The following is a 21052-nucleotide window of genomic DNA, read 5'->3' on the forward strand; positions in this document are numbered from 1 at the left end:
TATTATGAAATAATGTCAAAAACAAATATAAGTAAGGCCCCAAAAATTAGAGCTATTAAAACTTGTGTACTAAATGTTCCACTACTTAGAACAGAGACTTCTCTTAAACACTATAAGGATATTTTATTTAAATAATTGATATTTCTAAGAAGAAAGACATCAAAATTTTTCACAAAAGTAATTTTCTCATATAAAAATTATTATTATGTTTAACATCTTACAGAGAAAAAATGCACACAAAAACTTAAAACTTATAAAAATATAAATTTGTACCTAAATCATTCTAATGTTCGTTTTTGAATACGACTTGTTATACTAAAAGAAGTTAAATTGTTCATGTAAGTAGCTCAAAATAGTATAATTTCGGTATGATACTTCTTAAATTGGTACATAGCAGTGGCGGATCTAGGGGGGGGGGGTCGTGGGGGTCATGACCCCCCCCCCAAAACTGCATACATTCTCAAAAAATAAAATAAAACTAAATTAAATATAAAAAAGATACAAATATGTATTCTTAATAATTTTGCTAATTTTTGTTCAGTTGTAAAGGTTGGTTTCATAAAGTCAATATAAAGCATGACCCCCCCCCCCCCCAAAAACTCCAAGCATACATTCTCAAAAAATAAAATAAAACTAAATTAAATACATATAAAAAAGATACAAATATGTATTCTTAATAATTTTGCTAATTTATAACTTAATAGTTTTCTTAAGTTTTTTAGAATATCTAAATTTAAAAAAAAATTAAAAGGATATAATCGATAGGAAATTTAATTTATCTACAAAAAATTACTTAATACAAATTTTTAAATTCGGCTTCCTTTTCAAGTTAGATTTTCTCGATATTTGGACCTCAAATATATATTAAACGGTTAGATAAACAAAAAATTGTTCAAGGCGCCTTTTTTAGAGCGTTCAATTTCCTTCAAGAATTTGTAAAGAAATTTGCTAAAAAGTCATTAATGATAATGATAAAAATGATTTTTTTTAGTAAAAGCTTGATGTAAAAATGGAAAATTGCGAAGCGGAGGACCTTCCCATTAATATAAAGAGTTCATATTTGGTGTGCATATTCTAGAGCAGGGGCGTACACTCCCTTGGGGCAAGCGGGGCGGTGCCCCGGGGCCCCAGACCGACCCCAGGGCACCCACTGGAGACAATACAGAGAAGGAAACTGTTAGCATAAATTGAGTTACGAAGTAACCAGGGAGACAAATTATGTCATGCAGTGTAATGTATAATGCATTGGTAGCCACACAATATATGTTTGTATATTGATTTTAAAAAAAGGTTACCCCAGGGGCCCCAAAAAAAAATAAACTGCTTTTTTAAAAGAAAAATTATAATTTTATCTTAGGGCCCCAAAAAATATTACTTGAAAAATCTTTGCCACCACAAATAATACATTAGGGGCCCCAAAAAAGCGAAAAAATATTATTTGAGGATCCTCAAAAGTGGTTCAAAACAATCAAATGGAAAATTAAATATAAATTCAGGGGCCCCAACATAAATACATCAGGGCCCAAAATAAAAACATTACGTTATTGGTGGCATTCCGAATATTACTTCAGAACAGAGGCCCCAATACCTACCTATTAATTCTTGGCTCCAAAAAAATTATATTATATTTTAGGGGCCTCTAAGCACTTAATTTTGAGGCTCTAAAAATAATTTATCAGAGGCCCCAAAATAAAAAAAATTATGTCTGATGATGGAGAATAAAATATATATTTATTACTTCAGAACAGAGGCCCCAAGAACTATCAATTCTTAGCTAAAAAAATTTTATTTTAGGGGTCTCTAAATATTTAATTTTGGGGGCCCCTAGTACAAGTGTTAACTACTTTTATGAGAGACATTTTAAGTAAGTATAGCAAAGTGCATTACGAACATATTAAAACATTAAAATAAACCTAAAAATAAATAAGCCATACAAAAAAAAACGTATGGCGTATACGTATTTTTTTTTGAAGTGAAAACTTCTTTAGTATCGTAGTGATTTGAAACAAGATGAAACGAAAACGCGACACGACTTCAACTTGTTATAACTTTTTTGTTTTAATAGATAGATGAATGAAATTTGTACTGTAGATAGGTAATTAAATAAATTATAATTGTACAAAATTTCAATTAATTTCATATTCAAAATTCGGAGATAACGGTAAAAAGATGTTCTTTTCCAACACACGTTATATCTTTTGATCTAGTGCACATACAAATTTGATTTAACTTTAATACGCATGCTGATAACATAACCTTTTATTTGATATATCACACATAACGTTACGTGCTCTACAAGTTACACAATCTTAAATTGAACAAAATTTAATAATACCTCAAAACACCTGTGGAGATCTGTTGGCGATGACCAGCTACCAGTGTAGGAAGTACCGTAATCTCAGTCTGGAAATTCGACTTGGTTGACTTTAAAAAATTCTAACTTTTCTTGTAGGCATCTTTGAAATAAGATTTATACATCATTATACAAGGCGAAACCATAAGCTTTCACATGGTATACAATTTTTTATAGGTTGTCAAACAAAAAAATTGATTTAATAGCATGAGAACATAAAAATAAATGATTTTTTTGCTTTTTGGATGAAATTTTATCGAGTTTAAAAAATTTTAGCTCTTTTTGTAGATGTCTTATACAACTGATCGATACATATATTTTGAGCTAAGACAATAAGCTTTCAGATGGTGTAAAAATTTGTATAGTTTGTTAGGGAAAAAATGGATTTAATAGTGTGAGAAGATAAAAATACGTGTTTTTTCGCTTTTTTTGATGGAAATTGATCGAGTTCAAAAAATTCTAGCTCTTTTTGTAGATGTGTCATAGACTTGATCGATATATACATTTTTAGCTAAGACAATAAGCTTTTAGATGATATAAAATTTATCTAGGTTGTCATATAAAAAACATGGATTTGAAGGTGATAGAATAAAAATAGGTACCTAGATTTTTTCAATTTTTTTTTTTTGCAAGAAAAATGATTTCTTAAGGTTTCACTTCTACCACGTGTGAATTGCACACATGATTTTTTTTAACTAAGGGACCCCCAAATATCAAAGGGGCCCCAAAATTTAGTCTTACCCCGCCCGGGGCCCCGGCGACTCAACGTACGCCACTGTTCTAGAGGTGTCTAGCAATCGATTTTTTGGAGTACAAAATAAAAAAAAATTAATTTCGATTTATTTGAATGCATATGCATATGCAGATAAAAATCATAACTTTCCTAACATCAATCATATTGTCACTTTTTTGCCTTAGCCACGTAACAAACACATCACATTTGTTAAGTTTATCTCTCTTTAATTTATTTATTTTTTTTTTAAAGAAAATTTAAAGCTATGTTATGTCTTCTAATTACCTTTACCTATCATATTTTAAAATAAATATAGAATACTTACATTTTTTTTAAAATACCAAAAAATATCTTTACGCAAGATGACATAACCTCAAAAACTGTTAAAAAAGGGTATTTTGGATTTTCTAACGGTAATATCTCAAAAACTTGATGTGATGGAATTTTTTTGACTTTGGATTCGAGTTCAGCATACGAAAAACCATTAGAAAAGTATACCCTGACTTTTATAAAAAAAAAACTTTTTGATTAGAGAAATCGAATTAGGCAGAAAAAATTAACGGACTTAGATTCGAATATCTGAAGATCTAAAAATGCCACTAATTTGATTGAAATGCCGTTAAAAAGAGGGATATTTTTTCTAAAAATAGAGCCATTATTTGAGTTTCTACAATTATTATTAACAGAGTTATTAACAAAAACGTGTGAAAAAGTACGTAAAAGTACGTTTTTTCATAACTTATTAAGCTCATAAAAAACGAATAGCTCGATAGAAAATTTTAAAAAAGCTTTTTTCTTACTATTTAGACCCCAAGGAACATTTCTGCATCAAAACATATGGAGTGCAAGACACTTCGAGTAGTGTCGCGTTCAAACGACCCGTGTACCAACTCTAGTGACCCTTTAATGGTAAACAATTCCAGCCCAATACACAATCTCAACTAAGTTTTTTGTTTTTTTTGAAGTTATACTTCTTATGGGAGGGTGGGTATGAAAATTTACTTTTTGACAAGAATGTCAAAGGGATTATGACGCGATCACCCTGGGTAGCAGGGCTGTCGTTTCACCTTTAGAGTAGGCAGTACTTTAGTATTTAAAAATGCAGTACGCCGCAGTACGGCAAACATAAAACACACAACACGTTGCAAGTTACATGTTTCATGTGGCAAGTTGCATGTGGCAAGTTGCATGTGGCAAGTTGTATGTGGCAAGTTGCGTGTGGCAAGTTGCATGTTTCAAGTTGGGTTTGGCAAGTTGCATGTGGAAAGTTACATGTGGCAAGTTGCATGTGGCAAGTTGCATGTGGTAATTTCCATGTGGCAAGTTGCCAGGGTTGCAAAAAGCTCACATTTCAGCTCAGCTCACAGCTCAGCTCAAATTTGAGCTAGGTACCATAGCTTAGCTCATTTGAGCTGAGCTGAAAGTGAGCTGAGCCGAAAGTGAGCGCCCCAACTTCCAACGCCTATTTCTCGGAATTTTGAAAAAAATGAAAAAAACTTTTTTTGATGCCAAAAGGTAGCGGGGACTCTAACCTACATTTGGGTACAACTCTCATCCCTGTAGGTCCACGCGTTCTCAAACCGGGAGAAATTAAAAGTAAAAAAAAAAATAGGCACGATTCTGAAAAAATAGGCATGATGTGGGGTTTAACATGGAAGGCGATTTTTTAAAAATCTGACAATGTGCAAAGCGTAGGCCCATGACACAAGCTATCATTTGGCATCACTCCCAAAAATTGATCTCAAGCGGTTTATCTTCCAGGAGCGTTTAAAGATTCGGGGATTTTTCGAAAAAAAATTTTACCCCAACTTTCAAACGCGATTTTCTCGGAATTTTGAAAAAAATCGAAAAACCAGATTATACCACTATCGGCTAGCTGAGAATATAAGCTTTCATATGGCACCACTCCCCTGTCTCTAGATCAAAGCGTTCCAACGCCTATATCGCGGAATTTTGAAGAAAATGAAAATAAAATTTTTTGATGCCAAAAGGTAGCGGGGACTTTAACCTGCATTTGGGTACAATTCCCATCCCTGTAGGTCCACGCGTTCTCAAACCGGGAGAACTTAAAAGTAAAAAAAAAAAATAGGCACGATTCTGAAAAAAATAGGCATGATGTGGCGGTTTAACATGGAAGGCGATTTTTTAAAAATCTGACAATGTGCAAAGCGTAGGTCCATGACACAAGCTATCATTTGGCATCACTCCCAAAAATTGATCTCAAGCGGTTTAGCTTCCAGGAGCGTTCAAAGATTCGGGGATTTTTCGAAAAAAAATTTTACCCCAACCTTCAAACGCGATTTTCTCGGAATTTTGAAGTAAATCGAAAAACCGGATTATACCACTATCGGCTAGCTGAGAATATAAGCTTTCATATGGCACCACTACACTGTCTCTAGATCAAAGCATTCAGCTCCCAGAAGTTTTTTCGCGCCCCCAACTTCCAACGCCTATATCGCGGAATTTTGAAGAAAATGAAAATAAAATTTTTGATGCCAAAAGATAGCGGGGACTCTAACCTACATTTGGGTATAACTCCCATTCCTGTAGGTCCACGCGTTCTCAAACCGGGAGAACTTAAAAGTAAAAAAAATAGGCGCGATTCTGAAAAAAAAGGCATGATGTGGTGGTTTAACATGGAAGGCGATTTTTTAAAAATCTGATAATGTGCAAAGCGTAGGCCCATGACACAAGCTATCATTTGGCATCACTCCCAAAAATTGCTCTAAAGCGGTTTAGCTTCCAGGAGCGTTTAACGATTCGGGGATTTTTCGAAAAAAAAAATTTACCCCAACTTTCAAAACCGATTTTCTCGGAATTTTGAAAAAAGTCGAAAAACTGGATTGTACCGGAATTTTTTTTTTATGATAAAAATAGAAATATTTTACTAAAAAAATAGAAATATATTTACTATCAAAAACACCAAGAGAAAAGATCACGAAAAATTATCTGTCTTATTTATAAAAATATCTATGTGTTAAAATAATTCCATTAATAACTAGAACCAAACATCTTAAGCTATGGTGTTATATAAAAGTTTAAAATATCTTCATATTTCATTATTCTTTCCAAATAAAAAGCAATGTATCCTATCACCCATCATAGCTCAGCTCAGCTCACTTTACCTTAGCTCACCCAACAGCTCAGCTCAACCATCAGCTTAGCTCACTTTCAGCTTAGCTCAAATGAGCTGAGCTATGGTACATAGCTCAAAAGTGAGCTAGCTCAAAATTTGAGCTGAGCTGCGAGCTGAGCTCAGCTCACTTTTGAGCTTTTTAGCAACCCTGCAAGTTGCATATTGCTACTACTAGTGCTGAAGCACACACAATCCTCATAAAATTACCATATAGCATATTTTATGCGCAATTTGTTTACTTTCGTTAAGCATATACCGTACGTTCTGAACCGCACAACATGAGTAAATTTCACAGATTAAATTGAAAACTACATGGATGCAAGGAGGATGAAAGAATTAATTTATTGTTCACTTGATAAAAATGTAAAAAAACGAAGTGTGGATTAATTAAATTTAATAATAGAAATTAAAAATATCAAATGAAATTCATTTACATATACTGAATGAGAAGTATAACTTCAGTCGCGTGTACATGTGTACACACACTCTTTTTTTTGTTAAGTTTTCATAATTTATATGTACATAAATAATTTATATGTAAATGATTTATATGTAAATGATTTTGTTCAAATTAAAAACATATTTATAAAAATTTGAATTTGGTTGTCTTTTTTTTTCATCTCGGTCAGTGAGATTAAAGAGTGTTATGACCCCCCCCCCCAAACAAAATTTCTGGATCCGCGCCTGGTACATAGCTAACTTGTACCATTTTTTCCTTCTTTATTCAGTATTCTTTCTTAATTCTTTTTAGAAATATTATTTTTTTGGTATTCTTTAGGTAATTTTTTTTTTATATTAAAAAAGTTTTAAAAACTCACATTTCGAAAACTATTTATAGTTTTTTTTCTGAGAATATAACCAAATTTTACCAAAAACTTTTAAACAAAGCTTTTCCCGTCCACCATCTTCTCATTCTCTATCAAACGTTCAACAAGCGAAAATATGTTTACTTAAAAATTAAACCCCCCCCCCCCCCCTCAAAAAAAAAACTTTTGTTGACAAATTTTCCATCCATCCGAAACATAAAATATAGAATTTGAGTGAAAATACAGACACAATATGTCAAAGTAATAAAGTTTTAAGAGTAAAGAGAAACCGCAATCCATAAACCGTACTTCCAATTCATGTAGCCTGATGAAAATGTAATCGAATCATCTCCTTCGTTAGATTCAAATAATATAAGGAATCCACTTTAACTACCTACCTACTACTTTGTATTGAAACATTTATGTTAATTTTTAAGAATATAGGCCATCTTAGGGCTTAAATAAAAGTTTTTTGTATTTCCTTTTTGGCATAAAGCATAAGGTGTATATGTATACTTAAAAACTTTCCATTTCTTCTTCTTTCCTTTCGACAAAGAACATCACGTTCGAAAAATAAGTATAAACTGAAACGCTCCTGAGAGTCATTAAAAACTGTTTCCTTCATATAAGGTACCCCAACTCTGGAGAAAAAAGACCCTTTTAAATAATATTATGTCATCGTTCGACACTTTTAATTCCCCATCTTTTTGCATAACCAAGTACACAAAACCTTATGGGATTTCAACATAAGACCTTTATGGTTAACATAATATTCTTATACGACTCTACGTGTGCTCTTATTCAAGCCTGATAAAGCCTCCAATTAAATCAATTTTCATGCATTTCCTGCCCTGAAAAGTCTCCTTTTTCTTTATAGTTCTCTCACTCATCAACCACATCCACCCCTTAAATAAAATTAATGTGTCTCCGCAAAAACACACGCACTGTCTCCTGTCTCTTTATGGATAATAGCCCTTTTCTCTGAACTCTCAAAAACTTTTCTGGTTGCTATTTCTTTGTAATAAACCTAAGCTCAAAGTGCCATCATTTAGAGAATCCCCCTTCCCTTTTAAGTTTCATAGACGTTATCCAAAAGGATCAACAGAAAATTTAGAACTCGATGAGAGTTGATGCTTTCCTTCTTTTTGTTTGTTGAACTGAACCCACATTCGTCGGACTAATAATTTGCCTGCGTGCTCGCTCTCTCTTCATTATTGAGAAGGACTTCGGTTCTAGTTTTATGTTTGTGTCATCACTTCGTGTCACATTCGACTCTGACAGTCATTATTTCAAGTAGATTTCTTTGGTATGACTCGAGTCCCTAAAGAGTATTTTTCTATGAGAAAGGAAATACTTACAAACTACTGTTTCGTATGTTGAGGTTGGAGTGTCAAAAGCAGGGGCGTACCCTTCATTGGACCTAGGGCCCCCGACCAATGCCAAGGACCCTACTGAAGACACAATCAAATAATAGGTTCTGATCAAAATCCTGAAAACCGAAATCCCGAAAACCCAAAATCCGGAAAATCCAAGATACCAAAAACCCAGAATCTGGAAAATTCAAAATCCCGAATTTTATTTTTTCGGGTTTCTGGGGTTTTGAGATTCAAAATTTCGGGATTGTGTGCATCTCCCATTTTTTTCTTTTTCTTAATTTCTATATCAAAGGGCTCCAAAATGTAGTCTTGTCCCGGGGCCCCGGCAACTCAATGTACGCCTCTGGCTCAAAAGGGTACGTCTATTCTGCCTAGGCCTTCTACACTCATTGACATGTAAGCCATGATCGTTATTTTGGGATTGAAATTGTTTTCTGGAGGCTTCAAATGTCTAGATGGTAGTTTTATGCAAAAATTTCAAAGGACATTTTGTTGCGTTTGATAACTCTCCAGATCTTACATTTTTCCTCAGGCAGTTCTGATGCTTCTGGGTTTGGTTACATTTTCGTATAGTTACGTGGGTGAATAACAAACGAAACATGAAAATTTCGTTTATGTGTTCCGCAGGATACAAAGGATAATGATTTTTTATATATATTTTTCCTTGGAATACAATGCTTTTTGTAGGTAATTCAAGGTTGGTTTTTATTTTAAGACATATACACATAACACGTGTTGTTATTTTTTGGGGGTAATAAACTGTTATTCTATTGGGTCACTTAAAGGGATTACAATTATTTCTGATGTAGTCCAGTGCATTTATGATGTTCATATATGGACGACCCAGCAGTTTGTACCACCCCCAAATTTTTTTTGCTCATTCGATAGAGCATTGGCTGAATATTATTACCCTGATTTTTCGCACTCGTGAAATTCACCTTTCGGCCGCCATCTTGGATTTTAGTTTTTGTTCAATATCTCGATTTCTATTTATCCTACATAAAAGTTGTGTATACAAGAAACGTAGGCAATTAAATTTCGCGTCTTTTATGTTAAGAACACTTTTTCGATATTCTGACTATTAAAAAAGTTACAAGCCAAAAAAGTAAAAAAAACCGAAAAAAATGACAATTTTAAAGTTTTGAGGACTTTTTATCAAAATTATGAAAAAACGTTCCGAGAAAAGATTATTCACCTTAAAATTCTCTACAACTCTGCTATACAACTTATTTTTCTATCTCTATAAATACAAAAGTTATTAATACTTTTTTGTTAAAAAATACCCCTTTTTTACGAAATGAAGAGACTTAAATATAAAAAAATTGCAGGTCCTGAATTTTCTCTTGTAACATAAAGCTTTAAAATACTCACTAATCATTTAAAATTCAAGATTTGGTAAAAAAAAATTTAAGAAAAAAGTAAAGATAAAAAACACAAACAAAAAAGAGCATTTTTAACAGAAAAAAATATTAATAACTTTTGTATTTATAGAGATAGAAAAAAAAGTTGTATAGCAGAGTTGTAGAGAATTTTAAGGTGAATAATCTTTTCTCGGAACGTTTTTTCATAATTTTGATAAAAAGTCCTCAAAACTTTAAAATTGTCATTTTTTTCGGTTTTTTTTACTTTTTTGGCTTGTAACTTTTTTAATAGTCAGAATATCGAAAAAGTGTTCTTAACATAAAAGACGCGAAATTTAATTGCCTACGTTTCTTGTATACACAACTTTTATGTAGGATAAATAGAAATCGAGATATTGAACAAAAACTAAAATCCAAGATGGCGGCCGAAAGGTGAATTTCACGAGTGCGAAAAATCAGGGTAATAATATTCAGCCAATGCTCTATCGAATGAGCAAAAAAAATTTGGGGGTGGTACAAACTGCTGGGTCAAATTATAAATGCACTGGACTAATGGCTGAGAGTAGTTTGTTAGTTGAATATTGTTGGTGGTCGTGGTTTGTATTTGAATTAATTGGGTAAGCCTTCGGATAGACCACAAAATAAGTCCTGCTTGTTAAAAGGACGAGAAGACACTGAATTTTAACGATATAATGTGGTAGGAGGTATAGTAAATTAGTTTAATGGTATTAATAGCTAAGTGAGTGTATGCGTGTGGGGAATTATATTTGTGTTCATTAAATTTGAAGAGGAAATCCTTGTTGCTTTGGAATTTCGCATGTGGTTTCTTTACAATAATAACAATTTTGCACTTAAAATTAAAGATCTTGGATAATTTATGACTTGAGCTTGAGCATATCTTTAAAATTATGCTTTCTAAAAGGCAAAGTTTTTCGCATTATTTTTTACTTGCGATATAGGTACTATATATCAAGTTATGCATTCGTACAAAAAAAAAAGTTGAGATAACATTTTTCCATGACATTACGATGGTAGACAATGCCAAAAAAGTGGGTCCCGGAAGTCCGTCTGGTTTCTGTCTGTCTGTCTATCTGTCTGTCTGTCTGTATAAGGAGCTACAGCCTAAACGGATGGACCGATTAATGTCAAACTTGGTATGTAGTGTTATTTGGCGACTCTCCAGAGGGGTTTTTGGAATTAATTAGTTTAATTAGTAAAAATAATAAGTTTTTAGCTATGGTCTATTTTTCAATGAAAACATTTTTTTTTTGAAAATCATTATTAACGCTACCTGCCATAGAACCGTTTTTTTTTCAAATTCGAATATCTCCGAAACTTCATATTCGATTTCAACGAAACTTTTTGTGAAGAAGCATTTATATAATTTAAATATAAACCAAAAATAAAATTTCCAAAAAAATAATTTTTGGATTTTTAAAAAAATTTTGAAAATTTTTTTTTGAAAAATCAAATTTTCGAAAACGGGACACTGAATTTTTTTGAGATTTTGTTTTTAGATGTTGATAAGTGATTTCTACAAAATGGCATTACAATTTTATTTTAAAACTTTTTTCCAAAAAAATTATTTATAAAAAATTGTTTTTTCTTAAAAACGGCTCTAACGATTTTGAAATTATTTTTTCTAAAAATGCACGTTAATATATCAATCAAAACTGCATACTTGTTTTGGAGGGCAATTTTTTAATTTCAGATTTTATTTTATTTTTTTTAAAACGAATTTTAGTTTTTTTTCCAAATTTCTATATAAAAAGTCTTAAAAATTTAAGCAACTTTAACTTCAAGAGCAAGTTCGTGCGACCCCGTAGTGCATTTTATTTATAATTTAAATAAGGTTTTTTAGGGTTTTAATTTGATAGTGTATTCGCAGATAAAAATTAGTGTATAACTTTTTCCCCTCGATGGCGCCTCTTTCTTATCACAGCTTATAATCAGCGGAAAAGCAAGATGATTTTGAAAATATCTTAATTGTTAAATTTAGACAAGTAGTTTAGAAGTTATGTGGAAACATATGTTAGTCAGCGTATATGTTCCCTTATAACTTTTGAACTAAGCATCATGATTTGTAAAATGATGTATCTTTAGAAGCATCTCGCTTATCCGCTGTTTATAAACTGAGAAACATTGTTTAAAATTTAAACTACCCTCGTTTTAGTTTTTTATTAAATTTTTTTAATTAGTGAAATAATTACACGGTGCGACACTGAAAATACACCCGACGAATTATATAGTTAGTAGAGTAACTAAAGCAAATTATTAGGGAACCCGGCCGAACAGCTCTGATTTCGACGATTTTTTTTTTCAAACGTAGGTAATTAAAAATACTTTAAAGTCTATAGATTAAAAATTGCCGGTGTTGCCGTATTGTTTTTTTTAAATTAAAATTAATTTTTTTTTTAACTAAACCATTTTTTTGCTTAAAATTCATAAAACAAATGATAGCAAAAGATTCTCTAGGTAATTTAAGGAAAATATATAAAAGGCAGTAAGGGACAATCTTCCATCGTTTAAGCGATAAATGCAATTTTCTAACATTCTGACCTCAAACACAAAAAAAAATATTTTGAAAACAACGGCAACACCTACAATATTTTAAAATACATTTTTAAAGAGCCAGAAGCTCATTCATATCTCTTAAATTTAAATCCACTAGATTTAATCAAGACTTTTTGAAAAAATGGTCCTCAAACTCAGAATAAAAAAAAAAAAAAAAAAGACTTTTTTCCAAACTTTTTCTAATAAAATATGAATTTATTTAAAAAAAAATGTTGGCCATAAATATTATCAGTTGAATTTCGAAGCAAAAAAGGTATAATATATCACACTTTTGAAAAAAAAAAAATGAAAAATTACTTCAATTTCAATGGTTTTTTTTATTAAAACTGAATGTTTGCATTGAAATAATTAATTTTCTCAAAGACTGTGGTAAATAGGAACTTTAAATTTTTGCTATTTAACTTTCAACAGTAAGGGTTATTAAATGAATAAAAAATAATTTTATGTTTAGATGTTGAACTTTTAAAAAAAAATAAGTTAAATTTTTTTTCAAAACTTTTATTAAAAAAAGTTCTTCGAAAATGAAATACTTTTTAATTTTTTTCATAAACCGTAATACATATTGACATTTCCTTTTATAATTTGAAATCATAATAAATGCGGCCAAAAAAATTTGAAAATAAATGCATTTTATATTACGACCAAGTTTAAAAAACGACATGTTAAAATTTTTTCAATAATTTTTTTTTTCCAAATTCTGAGTTCAATTACCATTCTTTCAAAAGCCGTTCATTCAATTAACTTAATTTTAATTTTATATATATGACTAAGCTTCTGGCTTTTAAAAAATGTTTATTTGAATATTGTAGGTGTTGCCGTTGTGTTCAAATATTTTTTTTTGTGTTTGAAGTCAATTAATAAGAAAATTGCATCTATCGCTTGAACTATGGAAGATTGTCCCTCACTCCCATATATTTTTTTTCCTTGAATTTCCTAGACAATCTTTTGGCATCAATTAATTTATGAAATTTAAGAAAAATTTTTGAAAAAAATTTGTTTTTGTTCACAAAAATCTTCAATTAAATTTAAAAAATCAAAACGGCAACACCGGCAATTTTTAATCTATAGACTTTAAAGTATTTTTAATTACCGACGTTTGAAAAAAAAGATCATCAAAATCTAAGCTGTTCGGCCGGGTTCCCTAATATTGCCAATTTTTGAGCTTTAGTTACTCCACTAAGTGTAGGCTGTTCGTATGGTCGAATAATGCATAAAAATATTTTTGTTATATTTTTGGAACCCTCCATTTTTTTTTTTAAATTTATTTACAAAAAACCATTTTTACAGACTTTACGATGTAATCTATCAATATCTCAGTCAATTTTCTAACAACTCTCAATATGTTATATGTTTTTTGAAAGAGGATTTCCAATATACATACATACGCTTATTTGTGAATAAAAATGTATGTTTTTTAATTTTTTGGCATTAAACGTGTAAAAAGCGATTTTTGAAAAAGTCTGAAAAAATGACTTTTTTAACAAGCTAAATCTCTAAAATTATAACAATTAAAAATCTAAAAAATGTTCACATGATAGCTACTTTTATTAAATTTGAGCCTGTAAAGTTTTAAATTTTTTGAACAAATGGTTTGGCTGGAATTTAAGATTGATCAAACAAGGTCCAAGAGACCCCATGTTATTCCCATAAGAAACTTTAACCGCTTGGCGGCACGGGTTAGAATTAAGTTAGAGACTTGAAACTTGGGGAATATTTTTTTTAGTTTATTTCCAACCATATAAGAACACCCTTTTGTGCAGCTTGCAATTCATATCATGAAAAGCCACATTTTCTATTTACGAAAAAGTAGCATAGATTCCGCAGTTTTTGTCAAATTCAATAAAAAAAATACGCCAATTTGTGCTTAAATGTATATTCTTTGAGAATATAACATTTTTTTTTATTTTTTTGTTTGGTGTATTTTCCAAAAAAAAATTGGGTAAAGTTGAAAAAATTGAGAAAAAAATCACTTTTTCAAGATTTATGGGATATAAACCTACACTTAATTTGTTTAAACAATAGACTTCTATACATCATTCTGGAAATCCTCTTTCCAAAAACATATAACATATTGAGAGTTGTTAGAAAATTGATTTTTTGTAAATTAAAAAAAAAAATGGAGGGTTCCAAAAATATAACAAAAATATTTTTATGCATTATTCGACCATACAAAGAGCCTACACTATGTAATTTCTCGGGTGTATTTTTTTTTTTTTTATTTTGTAGCACAGTGTTATTGTTATTTGTTGTTATTTGCATTTACATAGCGTTATACTAGAAATTTATCATAGCGTATGACCAGAGGGCAAGCAAGATGATTTTGAAAACACCTATCTTGTTAAGATTTGACAATTAGTTTGAAAGTTATGTTGCAACATACATAAGGGGGCATAAATGTTCCCTCGTTAAAAGCGTCTTGCTTGTCTGTTAGTTATGAACTATAAAGCACTCTTTAAAGTTATGCTCTCTACTGGCCTATGGAAAAAATAAATTTGATTAAAAATTAGGTATGTCTTTTTAAGATTTTTTTAAGTCAGGTACAATCCTTTACTATATTAGGTATTACGAAAATAGCTATCAGATGAAATGGATTAAAGCCCGCATTAGGCTAGAGCTTTTTTTTGCTTTTGATTCAAAATTAAAATAAATCCATAAATATCAGTTCTTTATTGCTGAAAACTCCTGTGGGAAATAATTATGATAATCGTTTTTGCATGCTTTTGACCCTTCCATGCACGCGCCGCATTGCAAATTCTTACGTCCAAGATTCCCAAATAAATATTTTGGTTAAATATTTTAACCTACGGAATTTTCCATAAAGTTAAGGTTCCGAGAATTTTTTAAACTCCGATGGTATCTTTTTCACAGTGTCCCTCTTTTGTTTTAGGTATATTTAAAAGAAGTTATCCCTTTTTTCAAGATAAAGGTTCCTAAAGTATTTTATATATTAATCTTTTTTTTCTCTGTTCTAACTTTCTTTAAATGATGATGAAATGATGATTTGAATATACATATCTAAACCTATCAAGTCTTAAAATATGACAATGGTATTTTTTTAAGGAATCTTAAAGGACTTTTAGGGGTTAGATGATGTTCTGCCTTTGGTTATCCTTTGTGGTTTTCTATACATCTGTTGGAGTCCCTTTTTTTTTTTGTTATTCTTTTTTGCAATGAAGTTTTTGGGTTTCAAATCTTACAGGTTCTGAATTTAAATATGAGCCTTGTGGGAGAAAAGGATTTGTTAACACAGAACCTTTAAGAACCGCAAGGATTTTTGTTTACACTTTTTGATGTGAGATAAACTAATTGAAAATGTTTTCTGGGAATTAAAAAACACAAAATGCTTAACCTTAAATGTCTTAATCTATAGCAAAAAAAAAAAGTAAAACAACAATATTTTTTCCAAGAATTATTACATCCTAAAATGTGAGCTTCTAAGTAAAATTATTATAAAAGTTAATATTAATGTAGATTGAGTTAGAATAAAATACTTAGTTACTTAGTTATGATTATCGTCAAAACAGTAATTACTTCTTATTGATTATTTCCCTTTTACGATAGCAAAAAAAATATCAAGTTTCAAATTATTGTCAAATTACTGTTTAATATTCTTCTGAGAATTATTAAATCACCTGGCCTTTGGCCTTATTCATTTTCTTGATTTGATCCTCCGATTTTATTGATGTTAATAAATAATTGCGTAACTTTTTATAGAATTTTATTTTTTTGTATTTCGTAATCACAGTTGATTTGACCTAATATTTGACAAATTATATTAGGTAATAAATAAAATCCAAAAAAGTTGTTGAGTGTTAATTTTTATACTCTCTTTTTTGTATCCATAATCCTTATTGGTGCTGTGATAAAATTTTAAGATAAATAAATTAATGTACTTCAACAAAATAGGTCAAACTTCTTAAAGAAGTGAAAAGAAGATATTTAAAAGTTATTAACACGTCGTACACTTTTATAAATTGACGAGTCAATTGGCTTAAATTGTTCATTAGACAATGAATGGAAAAAAGATCCTTTTTACTTGCGGGATAGGTACTTTAAGGCAAGTTTGGGACTCTTAAAAAAAAAACGAACGCTTAGTCCGGCCAAAATAAACATTCAATCACAAATTAAAAAAAAAAAAACGGGAGCGGGTCATAATTCTGCTTGTCAAAATTCTGTACGACAAAATTCTGTGGGGTCAAAATACTGTAATACCATAATTCTGTACGTCATTATACTGTAAATACAAAATTCTGTACGTCAAAATACTGTATCAACAAAATACTGACATGCAAAATTCTGTTTTGTAAAATTCTGTACGGCAAAATACTGTATATCAAAATTCTGTAAAAATGCTGTAAAAAAATATCGTTTTGATAATGTAAAAAAGTGCGCGCGCACTTTTTTACATTATCAAAACGATATTTTTTTACAGCATTTTTACAGAATTTTGATTTACAGAATTTTGATGTACAGAATTTTGAAATACAGTATTTTGACCAACCAGAATTTTGCTATACAGAATTTTGACTTTCAGAATTTTGTTCCTACAGCATTTTGCACATACAGAATTTTGACATACAGTATTTTGGAATACAGTATTTTGAATACAGAATTTTGCAACATACAGAATTTCGACCCCAACCCAAAAAAAACATCAAAGTGACCGTTTTCGAAAAATTTAATATTAAAACAAAAGAACTATGTATGTACATATTTTTTGAAAATTTTAATATACATACATATATTATTAAAACTTGTGATTTACTTTTATGTAAGGCTGAGTTTTAGCTCGTCAGGGCGTCTGTTCATTATTCTCTTCCTAAGAAGGTACGTTAACTCAAGTTTAAGGTCATTGCTTTATTTATCTTTTTAAATCTTAAACTTATTTACAAATCTTTTGTTTTTATAAACACAACAATTTTTTAAAATAAAAAAAGATGTGCCATTTTATATAAAAAAAAATCAACGAACAACAACTGATACCGAAAATTTGATTTTTTGTTTTTTCTAAAAATCAAAAATTTAGTTTTTTTTTAAGTTTTATTTATTTTAAAACTTTAGTTTATTAGTGCTTAGTGGAATCTGAAGAAATTATAAAAAAAAAACTTCTACACCGAAAAAAAAAAACAATATCAATTTAACATTTTTTAAATATCAGCCAAAAATGCTCTATAAAATGTGTTTTATGATATTTAAATGTTAAAACAACATTTTTATTATCAGGATAATATTTAAATGTCACATTTTGGAAATTTTTTTTGATATTTTATTATCATTTTTTCATATCAATTTCTCATTCCAAATTATTGAAAAATATTAAATAAAAAATTCTTAACCCTCTACTGCATGAATTAATATTAGCGGCCGAAAAAATTAAAAAATGCTTTACATGGGTTCTTTGGGTTGTTTCAAAACGGTTTACATTAAAAAAAAATTGTTTAAATTAATTTGTTTAAAAAATTTGCTTCGTATGCATTAAGGGGTAAGAAGTTTTACTAATTTTATTTATTCAGATTATGTAAAGAATAAAATTAAAAATATCATAAGATAAATATTTATCATTTAAAAACAAAATAAAGTAAAATAAATACATTGCATTACAAAAGGTTAAGAATTAATTCAAATTTGGCTCATTTTAAGCCATGGAACCGAGAAAAGCAATTTGTTTTTTCCGTTATATATATTTTTTCTGGTTCACAATCTTTCCACTGTAAAAATAAGTCTTGCTCCAACATTTTCATTCACTCCCAGATCTTACAAAAACTAAAAAGTAATAAAATGATTGAAAAATATTATAGGTGAGCCTCCCTCCCCCTTAATTTTTTGTGGTTACGCCCCTGGAAATAGGGTTAACATAAAAAAAAATATCTCTAAGAGCGAAGGGGCTCCATTTCTGAAGTAAAACATAGCTTCCAAGCAAAATAAAATTTAAAGGAACAAAATTTGCCAAAAAAAAATTTAACAAATTGTGTAGATTTAAAATCCCTTAATGCATACGAAGCCAAATATGGCTTCCGTACTTTTTGCCCTCCCAAGACCCGGCCAATAATTCTTTTTCAATAAAAATTGGTTCATAGCATACATAATAAGACAATCGATCAAAAATAAATTTTTAATTCCACTTTTCTTTCCAAACAAACGCAGTAATTAACACTTAAAGTATGAATATATTCTACACTTTCGATTTCAATGCACACGACTAATCGACTCACTTGTGATCATAAAATACACCTTTATTTTGCGTCGGACACACGAAAAACTATCTCTATGGGTTCTCAGAAACACAGAGAAGAGGATTGTATTGAATATTTACCATTTTTTTGTGACAGAGAAGAGAAAAGTGCATACAAATAGACAAAACCATATTTGGCTTCGTATGCAGTAGAGGGTTAATGTGTACTAATTTAAAGGCGCTTTGTGTTTTTTCGAAGTGTATGATTTACTGAGAAAATTTTATCGGCACTAAGATTTCACTTCACATAGTTTGGGAGAAAATAACAAAACAACTATACCACCTTTAATAGACAAAATAATATCACCATTATTTTGTAAAAATTATACCCTCTCAGTCATGTTTTGAAAAAAGAAAGAAAATTCTTAAAATAATAAAAATAATAAAAAAAAAAGGAAAGAAATAGGTTTCATTATAATAAACTAAAACGTAAAATCTAGTCAACATTGATATTTTAATTGTCAAAGTGAAATTTTCACTATCCCACCTGAAATTAAAAAATGTCAAAATTATATGATAAAATATCAAAATTGATATTTTAATTGTTGGACGACTTTTGTCACTGAAAAATGTTAATTTGATAGCTGTTATTATCAAATTTTTTTTTCGGTGTATGTAAGGTATTTTGATCTCGAATCAGAAGAAAAATTCTATTACATCACTTTTTTGGAAACATCAAAAATGACTTTTTAACAGTTTTTTTTTAGGTTATGTCTTAGTGGATTTGAGCTAACGACACCAAAATTTTATATTTATACCTTGGAAAGAGTAAACTGTTATATATGTATATCAATGTATATTTCCACTAACATTTAAAACATATTGACGGTCAGATAATGGTTGACAAAATTCAACTGGTCTGTTTATTTTGAAAAAAAAAAAAATTTTTAAAAAGTTACACATACACCGCACAAGTTTTAATTTTGACAGTATCGCAAAAATTATTACAGTGGCTGTTTCGGGTTTTGAAAAAGAATGAAAAAAATGCAAAACCCTTTAAAAAAAAAGATTGTGTTTTATTTTATTACAAATTTGAATTTAAAATATTCATTGAATTCAATTTCTTTTTTATTTTTTTAATGTTTGTAAACTACAATATTATTGGCAATACAAAAAAACATCAACCACTTTTTAAGTAGGTCAATGCTATTTGCGCTAAGGGACATTTTTCTTTTCATACCTACCTTGTTTTTTTTTTCTCAATCTAGGAATAAACAAAGTTTAGGGTTAACGCTCAGTCATTTGTGAAAAGAAACATTTCTTAAAAGTTTGAATTTTGTAAAAGAAAAAAATATATCTAAACATATTCAAAACAAAAAGTAGCCCAATCAAAATTATTACATCCATTTTACATAGATTTTTTGTTTTGTAATGTGTTTTATGGAACTTTTGTTTTTTCTTTCGAAATTGCTCCAACGGGAACAGGATAAAAATAAACATAATTTTTGCATTTATGAATTTCGTGTAATGCGTCTATTGGGGGACTTCCTAAACAAACATTTTGTGGGAATGTAATTTGTTGGAATTTGTGTGATATAAGAATATAATGCTGTCATTTTTTTTTAAGAAAATGGACATGGAATTTTGCAAAAGTTATTAACTTTTCAAAACGATTTTTATTTTTCAAAAATATCAATATTTTATGAAACACTAGCTAACCCCCACCCGCTTCGCTGAGTGCACTTTTAAGAAAAATTTAACCTGTTATATCCAACGAATTAAAAAACTCCGTTGGTTAATTTACTACATCGCTTTCATTTGTGATTGTGTCAACCGATTTGTAGGCAAAATATTGTGCATTTATCTCGTTCAAAATTGTTGCATTGATTTTAGAAATATTTTTATTTGTACCAGCCATTATTGCATGTTCACTCAGCCAAGCGTGATTTTTGTAATTTATCTTTATACTTGGAAATACACTTTGAATCAACTCATTTTTTGAATTTACATTACAATAAAAATTGTTTTGAGGTGTAATTCGGCCTTCAGAATCAAGTTGCATTATTCAATTACCAATGTCCAATAACTGCTTAGAAAATTCTGCTGCAGATACATAATCGTTTTGTAACTGCACACGAACATTTGTGGTCAACAAAATCGAAGATTTTAAACAGGCATTTAATTCTTCTGCAGCAGTGCAACTTGGTATAACCGGCAAAGTTTTTCGAAAGTCACATGGTACCGTACAATATTTTTTGATTTCCTCTCAAATCCTTCAAGATGCGATCTAAGGGTTCTAGTGACTTTTTGTGCGCCATTGTGCTCTCATCCCAGACAATAATCTGACACTGTTGCAATACTTTTGCCATTGCCGAAGTTTTTGAAATATTACATGTAGGTCAGTGGCGTATCCAGAAAAAAATTTGGAGGGGGCTAGAAAATTTTTCAAACATTTTTTAGAGGGGTACGAAAAATTTGTCTCTCTAATATATTCACCTTTGATCGGGAGTGAAGCTCTGTGCTGCGGTACTGAAAGTGTTA

The sequence above is a fragment of the Episyrphus balteatus genome, chromosome 2 (assembly GCF_945859705.1).
Source record: "Episyrphus balteatus chromosome 2, idEpiBalt1.1, whole genome shotgun sequence".
Lineage (NCBI taxonomy): Eukaryota > Metazoa > Arthropoda > Insecta > Diptera > Syrphidae > Episyrphus > Episyrphus balteatus.